This window comes from Oryctolagus cuniculus, chromosome 8, assembly GCF_051225735.1.
Source record: "Oryctolagus cuniculus isolate XC-2025 breed Fujian yellow rabbit chromosome 8, ASM5122573v1, whole genome shotgun sequence".
NCBI classification, from domain to species: Eukaryota; Metazoa; Chordata; class Mammalia; order Lagomorpha; family Leporidae; genus Oryctolagus; species Oryctolagus cuniculus.
The window spans coordinates 118,061,057-118,074,635 of NC_142874.1; positions in this window are offsets into that span (position 1 = coordinate 118,061,057).

Genomic DNA, 13,579 nt, shown 5'->3' on the forward strand with positions numbered 1-13,579 from the left:
CTAGTCTTGTTTATGTGATCCCTTTGACTCTTACTCCTATCATTATGATCAATTATGACCTGAAACTGATTACTGGGACTAGTGAGATGGCATTGGTACATGCCACCTTGATGGGATTGCATTGGAATCCCCTGGCACGTTTCTAACTCCACCACTTGGGGCAAGTCAGCTTGAGCATGTCCCAAGTTGTACATCTCCTCCCTCTTATTCCCACTCATTTAACAGATCACTTTTCAGTTAACTTTAAGCACAATCCTTAAGTATATTCTACTTTTACCTGTACTTTTGGGAGGTAGGCAAGGGCCACATGACATGATCAGTTAATCAAATGCTTGGATATGGTTCTTAGCAGGTGGTTGCATCTACTGTGAAAGTATCAAAATTTCCAGTGTCCTCATTTCTTATTGTTACTTGCTCCAGATTCACTGATAGTTCCAGGATCACATACAGCTGGTGAGGTGACAATGCATTTTTGTGGCGAATTGACAGCTGTGCACCTACGTAGAATTTGTCTGAGCCTGCTTCCCTGGCTCTTTATAGTATCCCAGCATCCTGCCATTTATGCTTATGTAGGCTAGTGGACCATATTTTTGAATGTTTAATACCACTCATTTAGAAAGCTTTTGAACTTGGACCAACATTGTGGAGCAGTGGGGTAAGCTGCCACATATGATACTGGCATCCCCTTTGAGTGCCAGTTCAAGTCCTGGCTGCTCCAGTTCCCATCCAGCTCCCTGCTAATGTACATGGAAAGGCAGTGGAAGATGGCCCAAGTGCTTGGACTGCTGTACCCAGGTCAGAGACCTGAATGCATTTCCAGGTTCTTAGTTTCAGCCTGGACCAGGCCTATATTTTGGCCATTTGGAGAGTTAGAGGGAGGTGCCCTTTTCCCCTGCCATGTCTCTAACTCTGCCTTTCAAATACTTTTAAAAAAAGATACTTTGAAATTTTTTACCCTGCTGGCGTGGACACTCCAAATTTTCACCTAGCTGGAGAAGAGTGGGGATGGTGCGATTGTCTCTACACTATTTGCCTTTGAAACATGAGAAAATTAGCTCAGCATCTTGATTACTCTATTAGCACAAAGCATACCATCTTTTAGTGTTTGCCTTTGCATTTGACATGAAGTATATGCAGATTCAAGCCTTACCAACATTTTGTATTAACAGTGACCAGTATTCAAAGCCCCGAACTCCATTCTTAATCCATTATATTCTTAGATTGGCTATTTGTAAACTTTGATTGCTCTCATCATTTCCTATCTTTTAAAAAAGATCCGAGTCAAATATTAGCACTGTTACTGAATGCCTCCTATTGCCCCTGCAAGAGCGATGAATTTGGATCCCAAATAACTCAGGAAATCTGCAATCAGACAAGAAATTGGACAACTACCAACTTTCCCATATTCTGTCTGCCAGTTGTCTCCCAATTAGTTTGAGGCTCCACAGAACTAGGACCTTGGAGAAGTTTCAGCTGGCATCTGTTCATCTTTAAGTCTTTCAAATCCATCATCTCACTCTACAGCGCAAGCCCTCATCTCTCATCTGCACTATAGTAACTCGAGACAATGTTGGAAGCAGAGACCCCCAGTCTGCAACAGTGGATGGGTGCCTGCAATAGGGTCTTGCTTACTCTCCATGGCCACTTCTATCAATCCCAGGATAGAAAAAAAATGACAGCATTCTGAAATTCATTGGGATGATGAGATTAGCACATGAGAACTTGCATGTACTATTCCCAGTGATTGTAGTGTCCTCCCTAGAGGAGTGTCCATGCCTCCTTCAAGTCTAGAGCATCAGTCACCAGATGACTCCAAGTGGAACAGACCAGTCACCTCTTGCAGCCCTGCCATGGATTTAACCCTACACTTACCACAGAGCATTGCTTTGTTATCTCTCCCTCTGTCCAGAGTTCCTCCTTTACATCCCCACAGTGCAGGTTATTATCCTAGGTCAATTGTATCTATGGACAGATAATGAAAATTAGACTTGGGAGCACAATTGTCTGACAAAAAGGTTCTAAGTGTTCATTCTGCCAAGGAAAGTGTCCATGACATTTGAGCATCATGCTTAGAGAATGACAATAGAAATGCTTGATAATTACTATCTAGGCTGTCAAAGGTTATTCAAGAAATTTTTCAAACTGATGAAGTGTTCCTTTGTGTTAACTATGCTAGTAACCAGCTGGACAGCAGCTGACAGGGTATCATGGAGATTGAATGACTGGCATCAGTTAAGGTTTGAATCTGGCCTTAAATAGATTTCTTGCCCTCTGGATCTCAATTGCTTTAATTAAGATATTATACAGCTAGCTATCTTAGCAAAGTACTTGTAAAATTCCTTAAGGATACATGTATAAACCTGACACTGAAGCAGAAAAGCTAAAGACTGGGCACAACTGAGTTTTCATTGCATGGGAAAGGTTACAAAAGTTACAGGATGTCCATACCATTTAATAGTATGCGAAATTGAATACTCAACTATGCATATTGCATTGTAAATCTGTCTAGGATCTGTTCAGAAAATAGCAAGATGAATATGTATAAATGATTCTATTGAGCACTGGAGGAAATAAAGTTATCCATGTATACATCTCTTTGAGCCAGAAAAGTGTTTCAGGGAACAATTTTCACAGCTGTCTGTAGGAGTTTCCATACACCTGTTGGTACTCAATCTAAGAACAAAGTTTTAAAGGTAACCTTTAAATCTTCATTGAAAGGGATGTTTCCGATAATACAGAGGGTTCTACCTTCCAGGGATCTCACGTCTGGAGGTAGGTCATTTCTATCTGGATATAGGTGGATACCCAACTACGGGTTTGCTTTCAGAACTGAAGGTAAGTATTACTGCTCACCCATGCATGTACAGTTAAACTGGATATATTCTTTGTCAATTTAGCAGTCAATTACTTTAAAAGATTTCTAAAGACAGAGGGAGAGATCGATCTTCCATCCACTGGTTCACTCCCCAAATGGCTGCAAAGGCCGGAACTGAGCCAATCTCAAGCCAGGAGCTTCTTCAGGTCTCCTATGAAGGTACGGGAGGCCAGTGACTCCTTAGACCAAGACTGAAATTCTCAGGTAGTCCATCTTCTGGTGTTTAATATTCCGAAGAACCACCACAAAATGGTACAAAAGGCTAAGGCAACTGACAACAGTGGCTAAGGGAAGGGACAATATTACTGATCATGTCACTTCAACATATGCTCTTGGTATTCTAGAAATAAGCGATATCCGATTACTGCTGAATAGTTGAACTTTTGGGCTTGAAATTCCATTATGCTATTAAAATTAACAGTACAAATGGCTTTCATATTTGTTGATTAGAAATTAAGACAGAGTTAACATTTATTAATCTCATTACATGTTAAACCATGTGCCACAAAAAATTCTAACAAAAGATAGAAATACAAATATATAAAACACTAATTTAACTGATGGAGAAGACAGGTGTATTCCCATGTCTACTGCATTTTTTGACAGGTAGAGTTAGAGACAGAAAGGTCTTCCATTGGTTCACTCCCCATATGGCCGCTAAGGCCAGCGCTGCGCAGAGCCGAAGCCAGGAGCCAGGTGCTTCCTGGTCTCCCATGCGGGTGCAGGAGCCCAAGCACTTGGGGCATCCTCCACTGCCTTCCTGGGTCACAGCAGAGCGCCAGACTGGAAGAGGAGCAAACGGGACTAGAACCTGGCGCTGCAGGTGGATTAACCTAGTGAGCCATGGTGCTGGCCCCCTACTGCATTTTATCTGTTGCAATGTTATTTCTTGAAGTAGAGGAAAATTTAGCTTCACAGATGTATATTGTCGCTCCCCCTCTTCGTGGAGGAACGACACAGGACCCTGCGCTGTTCTTTCGTCTGCTCGGCCCTCCCCGGGTTTGCTGCTGGTTCTTCCCGGGTTGGCTACTATCCCTTCCACCTCCGTGGAAGGGCAGTTCCCCCTGGCCGCATTCCCCACTTCCGCAGGGGAGCGGCACACCGCCGGCCGGCTCTTCTCGGGGGCTGCACAGGTGTTCCCCTTAGATGTTCCTGGTGCATGCCGTCTCTCTCCTCCTTTATAGTCCTCCTCCGCCAATCCTAACTCGGCTGCCCACACGCCGAGTACGCTGCTCTCCTCCAATCAGGAGTAGGTCCTACAGTTTATTGGTTGAACTGGAGGCAGCTGCGTAGAAGCTGTTTTCTCCTCTCCCAGCGCCATATTGTGGGAGAGCAGATGCATAGAATAAGTCTTAATTCGAGTAACTTAGTCTAGTCCGGATTGCTCCCCACAGTATATAGTTGGGACAGGAATATTTTGATGCCTTTTCAAAAAGTGGACATTCTTTAGTATTGCATGAAAACTAATGTTATCAAAGATGAGTTGCAGTATGGCACTTGCAGCTAAGTCATGGAGCTCATTATGTTACAACCCATTGGTTTATTTTTCACTTCAAATGGCTAACACTTAAGTACTTTAAAAATTTTGTTAGCTAGATTTATAGGTCACAGTGTGATATCCATACATGTATAATGTGTACTGATCAGACCAGGGTAGGGATAGAGGCTTGTGCTGTGGCATAGGTTAAGCCTCCATCTGTGGTGTCAGCATCCCATATGGGAACTGGTTCAAGTCCTGGCTGCTCTGCTTCTGATACAGCTCTGTTAGTGGCCTTGGAAAGCCCTGGAAGATGGACCCAGTGCTTAGGCCCCTGCACCCACATGGGAGACCCAGAAGAAGCTCCTGGCTTTTGATCAGCCTAGCTCTGGCCATTATGGCCATTTGGGGAGTGAACCAGCTGATTAAAGATCTATAATTCTCTCAAGTCTTTAAGAAAAACACTAGGGTAATCAAACACTTTCCCTTCTTTGACCTTTGTTATTTGAGGCTTGGAAACCCTTTGAGTTATTGTGAATGATAGTCTCCTTGCTATGAACCTAACTAGGAATTCAGTATAATTTTCTACACCCATTATCCAGACTCTCCCTAACCTTCTTGTCCTAGCCTCTAGTAATCTGAACCATTCTGTGCTCAGATTGTTTTATCTTTTATTTTTGCACTTCCATCTATAAGAACATGAACTTTGTCTTGTAAATTTGCTTTATGTATTCAGGTGGTCTGGTGCTGGATTATACTTATTGAATTGATTCTTCAATATGTAATGTCCTTTTTCTTCTATTGTTTTTGGTTTTGGTTTCCATTCACTTGGCCTATCATTTTCCCAGTCTCATGTTCAGTCTGTGTCTTAACCTGTGAAGTCAGTTTCTTATAGGGAGACCATAATTGGGTCTAATTTCTTATCCATTTAGCCAGCCTCTATCTTTTGACCAGATAATTTAATTGACTTGTATTCAAGATTAGCATTGATAAAAACCAACTCTTGCCACTTGGTTGATGGCTTACTGATCATTTTACGGCCTTTTTCTGCCTGCCAGTTCTTTGTTGAAGCGCTTATCTCAGTATTCACCTCCAGGGAAGTGTCCAAATACCCAAGTCTGAATGAATAGTTCAGAGCCTAAGCTCAACTGATTACTTTCTTGATGGAACACCATTTCCATTTGAAAGAATGAAAAATGCATGTTCTTTGCATATTGTCACAATTTTTAAAGATGTATTTTATTTGAAAGTCAGTTACATAGAAGTAGAGACAGGGAGGTCTTCCATCTGTTGGTTCACCCCCAAGATGGCTGCAACGGCCAGAGCTGCGCCATCCCAAGCCAGGAGCTTCTTCTGGGTCTCCCATGTGGGTGCAGGGCCCCAAGGACTTGGGCCATCCTCCACTGCTATCCCAGGCCATAGCAGAGAGCTGGATTGGAAGAGGAACAGCCAGAACTAGAGCCATGCCCATATGGGATGCTGACGCTTCAGGCCAGGGCTTTAACCCACTGCACTACAGCGCCAGCCCCTATACATTTAAGTGAGAAGCTTTATGCACACTTCCTATTAATTACAGATTAAAGATACATGTGGTTAAAGGTTAAGATTGTTTTACTGTTCCATCAAGGGATGTTAAGTGGGTTTGTGTTTTAGTTTTACTGTCACGAAGAGGATGGGAAGATTATGACTTACTTTGGTGCCACTACCTTGATTATCCTTATGCAGAGCAACTTGGCATCAAACTAAGTGCCAGTTAAACAGTCCAAGATTGAGTGTGGCACTGGGGCAGGGACAAGAAAGCTCCACTGCCCAGATTCCTTGGTTTGCAGCCTCACACCCCAGGTGTCTGCTCCCATTCTAGTTGTCCTGGCTCCCTCTTCTCTCAAGGAAGATCATCAAGACTCTAGCCCACCCAGATTATCCTGGATCACCTCTGCATCTTCAACTTAATTCTATCTACAGACGTGCTTTGCCTTGTCAGGCAACACGCAGGTCATGGATGGGGGAGCAGGCAGGCATTGTTCTGAATGTGACTTCTGCAGTGGAAAGCAAGGCTGGGCAGGAGTCACCTCTGGTTGTGCAGGAGATCTGACAGTCTCAAGCCTGTCTTAGAGCCACACATTTGGGCAGAAACAGGTCCAGGTTGTATTGGCCGTGACTATTTGTGAGCTAGAGGCTGCCCAGAATAGCCAGGATCTGGGCTTGAGAGCTGCAGGGGATCAGAAGGATGGACAGCTGGAACCTTCCCACCACCTCTATGCTGAACAAATCAGTTTTGTTCTTGGAGATCCACATAGTGAAGGGTTAACAGATACAAAAGGAAATCTGAAAGGACAACTCTAGGCCAGATTCGTTACTATCTTGGATGTGTTTCTCAGCACTAGTAATCAAACAGGAGTGATAGCCCTTCTAATAGGCTACATTACAGAAATAGGGGCCTATGGTACCAAGGATACACTCGGATAAGCTTGTTTATTCCATCATTTAATTGCCTGGAAACTGGAGAAGCCTATTTAAGTCATGTTTCACTCACTGTGCATGTTAAGGAATGAGCTGATATTAAGATAGAAATTGTATAAAGCACTTCAGTTATCAAATTGTTACTAGATAATCCCTTGTGCTTCTACAGTCCTGTATGTCCATTTGTATTTGCTCAAATTTAGATCAAGTTGAGAATGATTGATGATCAAGTGTAATGGTTTTCAGGAGATACTGTTTTAGTTCAATGTTTATTGCCACCAGCTCATTCTAAAGCCTGTTATTTTCAGCCAGATAGACAACACATTACATGTGTAGACAATCAACACCGAATATTGGAAGAAATTCAGTTTCTGGTTGTATTCTCAGTACAATGCCCTTTCTCATGGGAAAGTGACCTCAGCAGAATTGCCCAAGTCTTCAGAGGTGTCCCTTGAGCAGTTGTCACTATGAAGTTCTAATTATCACCAGAAGATGGCGAACAAGGATAAATCGCAGCATGGCAGGCATGGAGGGTCAGATCTACACTGTACTCACGGCTGTTGTAAAAATGTTTTGACTTTAGAAGTGGCTACAGATATTGAAGAGGATGCCTCAGGCAGGATTCAGAGAAACATCAATACAAACTATACATCAAGATGTATTAAAAGACTTATTGCAAGGAAGATGTCAGGGAGGGCCACAAGTCTGACATCCACAGGGCAGACTGTCGGGGAGCTAAACTGCTGCCCCGGCAGGATGTCAGGGAGCTGCAGCTCTGATCACTCCTCTTGACTGATAGAAACAAACCCATCACCTGGACTATATCCCTTACTTGAAGGTAACCACAGACTGCCATCACATCTACCAAATAATTTCAAAGCAGTATCTAGTGTTTGAATAACTAGGCACTGCTAGGCACTTGCTAAATTCGAACACTAACAGACCACTTCAGTCCTTTATCAACTTGGCAACCACATACATTGTTTAATACTTATCCTTCAAATAGACAAAAAAAAAAAAAACACAGCTCTGCCCAACATGATACAATTCCCTTATGTACAAAACATGCTAGTTCTTTCCCTCAAAGTGGATTCAAACATCGTTAAGTTTTTTATAACCTATAACTTGTGTTATTACAAAGATTTTATATTTTGTTACAATATGGAAACAGTAACTGGTTCACTTACATCTGAGCAGGACAAAAGCAGTGTAACTTTGTTTCTGCAACTCACATGGTCATAGCTGGTATTTGATTGAACTACCTTTTTCCAATGCCCATTCCATATTCCTTTTACCCTCTGAGGACTTCAGCTAGTCAGGTTTCTTTGCCTCTTGGGATGACCAAACTTTGAGGGGTGTAGACCTTTATAGACAGCCATTAGAAGCACTTCATTGACTAATCACAGGACATGATAGGACTAAGGGACACCCTAAATGATCTGTATTCCAGGACATTATTCCTTGTCTCTAGCATACAACAGCACTGCCATTGATCCTTGGCCAGAAAGAGCCACCTACTGGTACAGCAAGTTCCCCCTTCCCCCTTATGTACAGAGATCTGAGGAACCTCAAGGGACAAGGTGCAATCCCACTGGTGAGTCATACTATCAAGTAGAGGCACTTGAAGCAATTAGCAGCATGCTAGCCAAGTTTAATAGAAGCATGAACACCTGATATACCACACATCAATAGGGAACTGAGCCCAGTGGACATTCAGATCAGTTTGTGGATGTGGGTATGGGTCCTCCATTTCTCCTTCTGGCACCCGTTCTAGGGTATTGCTGGGTAAAGTGTCTGTGTAATCCCTCCCAGAACTTCACGATAGCCCCTTTGGTGAAGGGCAGTTGACTCTCCCAAACTGCCCCAAGGGAGAGGGCTGGAAGCCTCCCACCCAGCTTATTGAACAATAAGAATTTTGATATGAAAAGGCTGGTTTGCTTCCAAGTTCCAACATATTTACAGCTTCCCAAAAAATATTCTTCTACCCTGTGTGTGTGTGTGTGTGTGTGTGTATAGGCTGGCTGTGGGCACAAATCCCTCAAAATGTAACCCATAATCTTGGGGGTAACATGGATGAAGGTCCACCTTCTGTATTTCAGAACAGAAAAGGGTGTAGAGCCGATTGGTATTGTCTGTCCTACAGAATTCGGAGGTGGTCTAGGAAAACATTCTTATGCAACCCAGAAGACAGGTTACATTGTCCAACAGGATCATCTGGGAACCCTGCCTCAGGCCATCTGGAACCGGATGGCTTTTATGCACTCTTAGTTTCTTCCTCCTCACTGTGTTACCAGGGGGATCAGCAGCTCATGGGGTTATGTTCATTCAGGAAAGAGCTCACAAGCAACATAGTAGCAATAACCATGCTAGCCTGTTTAATGAACAGGGTAATAGAGACAGTATACCTGACAGACCAGATGGACATCTCAGTAAGCAATCAAAAGATAGCTCCCTTATTTATCACCACTCGATTCCCAAACTCATGAAACCTGGTTATTCTGCATGTAGTGAACTGCAATAGGCAGGTCAGGTCCCTGTTGGAATGAACAAAAGGGCAGAGTTCCTTTGGGAGTGAATAAAGTGCTTCTTTCCAGAGGCTACCTTTGACAACGCTTACCTTTGAGAGCAGGCTAGACAGGAAAATCAATTCCTGCCTTCCGATGTGTTTTTCCCTGCCTCCCCATTTGTTAGCTGTTATTCTGTTTCTTCTGACTGGTTAAATATAGGACCAATAAGGGCACCACTTTGTGGATAAAGCAGCTAGTACCTACAGGCTTCCCTGGCCACTCCTCCCTTGGAGTCTCTCTCCTGACTGCTGTGATAGTTCTCACTGCAGTAAAATTCAATTTGTTCACTGTCCCTGTAAAAATTGAGACAAGAACCAAGGTCATCATCCTGTAATAAGAGCTGTCAGTTACCACTGATTTTTAGCATATACTAAAGCCTGGAATTTTGTCCCAGTCCTGCACAGTTTTGCTAACAGCTGGTGCTGTAGTTTGAGACCAACTAGAAAGGTTTATCCATTTTCTTAGACCACACTGTCTCCAGTTGTCTAATTCTAGTCTTTTATACCCCTGACCATCTAGATCAAGCATTGGCCACAGCTTATGAACTGATAAAGCTCAATACGGACTCACTGTTCTGTGCCCTGGGATTTTCCTTCACCACCATCATTTGGTTGATTACTCCCCACCACCACAAGTGTGCAGTATGGTAGCTGTGTATCAGAGAGCCATCTGTAAACCAAACTTGAATTTTTCTTCCTCACCAGTTTATTGTAGGGAAATCTGCAAGAACCAAAAGGTGTGGGCCTGAAGATATGAGGCAGGAATGGAAGCTGTGAATAGTGAACCAATCAGAAATTCAAGTTAGCTTGCCTTCAGGGTCTGCTCAAGTCTCATATCACATAAACCATTCCCAGTTGATAATGCAGTCCTACTGTGCATAACCAACTTCATGACTCAGTGAGTCAGGCAACATCTATCTGTACCAGCTCAGGTAGCTTGGTGACACATGGTTAAGTTTTAGTCTGAGGGCTCATTGCAAACCAAAAGGTTGTTTCTCAAGCCAGACCCCAAAAGACAAATGTTTCCCTATTGTTGATTATATAGAACAAATCCCTGAAAGTATAGGAGTGAAATTGACATGATTTGATTGTTGATAGCCCTTGTCTATTTCTATCAAGAAGTTGTCTACATTTTATTTCAACACTATAAATCACAGGCTTATCCCTCCACTAAATAAACTGAAAATACATTATCACAAGAATTTAAAGAGGAAAGGACACATTACATTCTTACACTCTTCTATGAAGATACATGATATCTTGTCTTTCTGTGAGTAGAAGTTGTTTCCTAAAAAGGAGGTACATTGTCCAGAGGACGGTAGCACTTGCTCTACAACACTAAGGATGCTGAGATTCATCCACAAGTGCCTGCCAAGGGCTCCAATGGTCTTCCTGCCACAGACACATTGATCAGCATTCAGTTAGCTGGATCATATGGTCAATAGCAGAACTTTGCCTTGTCTTGGACCCTACTCAAAACCAGTAGCTGTTTTAAGATTTCAAAGGCAGAGTTGGAGATCATCCATCTACTTATTCACCCTCCCAATGGCAACAACGAAGGTTATGCCAGCTTGAAGCCAGGAGCCTAGGACTCTAGCCATGCCCCCAATGTGTGTGGCAGGGACCCTAGCACTTAGGCCATCTTTGGCTGCTTTCCCAGGTGCACTAGCAGGGAGCTGGATTTGAAGTGAGGCAAACGTCAGTCCCCAAGCCAGTAGCTTTTCTAATCACTTGGTAAACAGCCTGGTAAATCCCACGAGGAACACATAGTTGCTTACATTCACAAAAGCTCCTTAGACCATGTGCCTCTTGGTGTAGTATTGCAGGAGTCTGCTGTTATTACAATTCTTCTCTGGGTTAGGAGGGGCGTAAAAAGCAGAAGTAGTTCACTCAAAGTTAAGCAGACACCAAGAGGTCCCAGCAACACCGAGAATGGTCTGAAGAGCACCGCTTAAGGTTGATTGTCTAAGGGTCTTATAGGCTGTGAAGGAGGACATTCTTTTGATTACTTCAGGAGAGGGATGACTTTAACTTGCAGGTTGTGTGATGCTTCCAACTAGACTCTAAACACTTGAGGCTTCCCCACTATGTAGCATTCTCATTACCTAGATCAGTTACAATGGCATGGAAAAACCTTGATCAGCACGGGACAATGTTCACAGAACATGGTTACATCACTTCTCACCTGCACATAGTGTGAAGGGGCCCCCAGACCCAGTCTACCTAGCCAGGGGCCCATTTCTCTATCAGGAGGGATTAGGCAGTCAATTGTTCACTTTAGGAGACAGTGTCTCACATACCCACCCCAGTGGCACTTTAGAAATTTAAGTGAAAGGCTTTGAATTTTTGTGGCGTTTGACATGCAAATCTCATGAGTACTTTATACTGATTACCAAGTCCAACCAGTATGAAGTCAGTATAATGAACAAGTATATTGTCTTCAGAAGGGCAATTCGAACAGGATCCCTGTGGACTAAACCATGACACAGGGCTGCAGAGTTGGTGCCTTAAGGCAGAGTTGCCGTAAGCACATTCATTGAGTAGACAGTACTGACAGGTACAGAATCAAATACACTCAAGTCAATAGCTGCATAGACAGAGGATGGGTTCATTAGTTCAACCAATTCAATAACTGCAAAATGGAGTCAACTATGCTTATAATCCAGGACTGTCAATCCCAAAGATTTGTTTTCTGCATGAGCCAAATAGACCAACTGACTGACAAGGTGGTAAGTCACCAAACCTGCATCTCATGTTCATGGTGGTACCATTTTCAGTTTACTGCTTCTGTAAGTAGAGGCAGTTTGAATGGCTTCCATTGAGTCTTTCCCACCTGTATACCCCTCACTCCCAAAGTCAAGAAATCAATGTGAAGAGTCTGCTAGATACTGTATTTACTAGTTACAAAGATACTTCAAGAAGTTTATGGTAGGGGCCAGTGCTGTGGCACAGTGGGTTAATGCCTTGGCCTGAAGTGTCGGCATCCTATTTGGACGCTGGTTCGAGACCCAGCTGTTCCACTTCCAATCTAGCTCTCTGCTATGGCCTGGGAAAGCAGGAGATGGCCCAAGTCCTTGGGCCCCAGCACCCACGTGGGAGACCTGGAAGAAGCTCCTGGCTCCTGGCTCAGGATCGGTGCAGCTCCGGCTGTTGCAGCCATTTGGGGAGTGAACCATAGGCTGGAAGACCTCTCTGCCTCTCCTCTAACTCTTTCAAATAAATAAATCTTAAGAGTTTATGGCAAGTATAAATGATACATTTTGGAACTTTTTGCAATCTGCCTAATTTCTTTAATATGCATTTTCCATCAACTATGTGATGACTTCATGTACATTCTATAACTAGGGAAACAAGATGGGCTGGGGATCCCCTGGACTCACATTGTGCAGTAGTCTGAGCTAACAGTCTATCATCTGGAGTCCCTATCTTGCTACTTGCACTGTAGCAGCATTACTTTGGGTCTCATGGAAATGACATCAGTTCATAGCCAATGTCCAGTCATCCGAGAAGCACTTTTCCTTTCCTCAATTAAGTCACATTGGTAATTGGTCTTAAAACTGAGGAAAAATATTAACAGCATAACTTTGGCAGTATAACAAGGTCACTCAATGGGGCTAAACCTCTTCACTCAAGGGAATTTGAGTCCATGAATTGCTCCATTGTAAGAATTAAACTATGGTTTGATGATTTAAGTTAGACTTCTATTCACTACACCTGAACTACTTTTATCCACACAAAGTTAACTAGTAGATGGGACTACTGGTTATCTAGAGACACCAGACTGACAGTGACCACCATACACATCTATGAAAGATGCTGTGCTGTTTTTTCACCGTCCCCTACATTACTTGTACCACCTTGTCTCCTGTGTTTAAGCACAACCACTCAGCACCTGCAACTCCAGGTGTCCTGTCATTCTAGTTAGAGACATTTTAGTTCAAAAATCGAATTCCTAATCTCAGACCTTTAGAGAGTCACCAAGAGCTGCAAGAAAGCTACAGCTCCCCTGAGAAGTTTCTCCTACCCATTAATGGTTCAGAGCTTGTTCTCTATTCTTTGGGGTTAGCAAGTACTATATAAAACATCTGCTACTGTCTCCTCGAGATTGGATGTGTTTTCTGTGCAGGAGACCTGCAGATACAGCATTTCAACTTCATTTAGCAAAGGCTATTCAAAGAGTTAAATGCATGTTATTCCATTC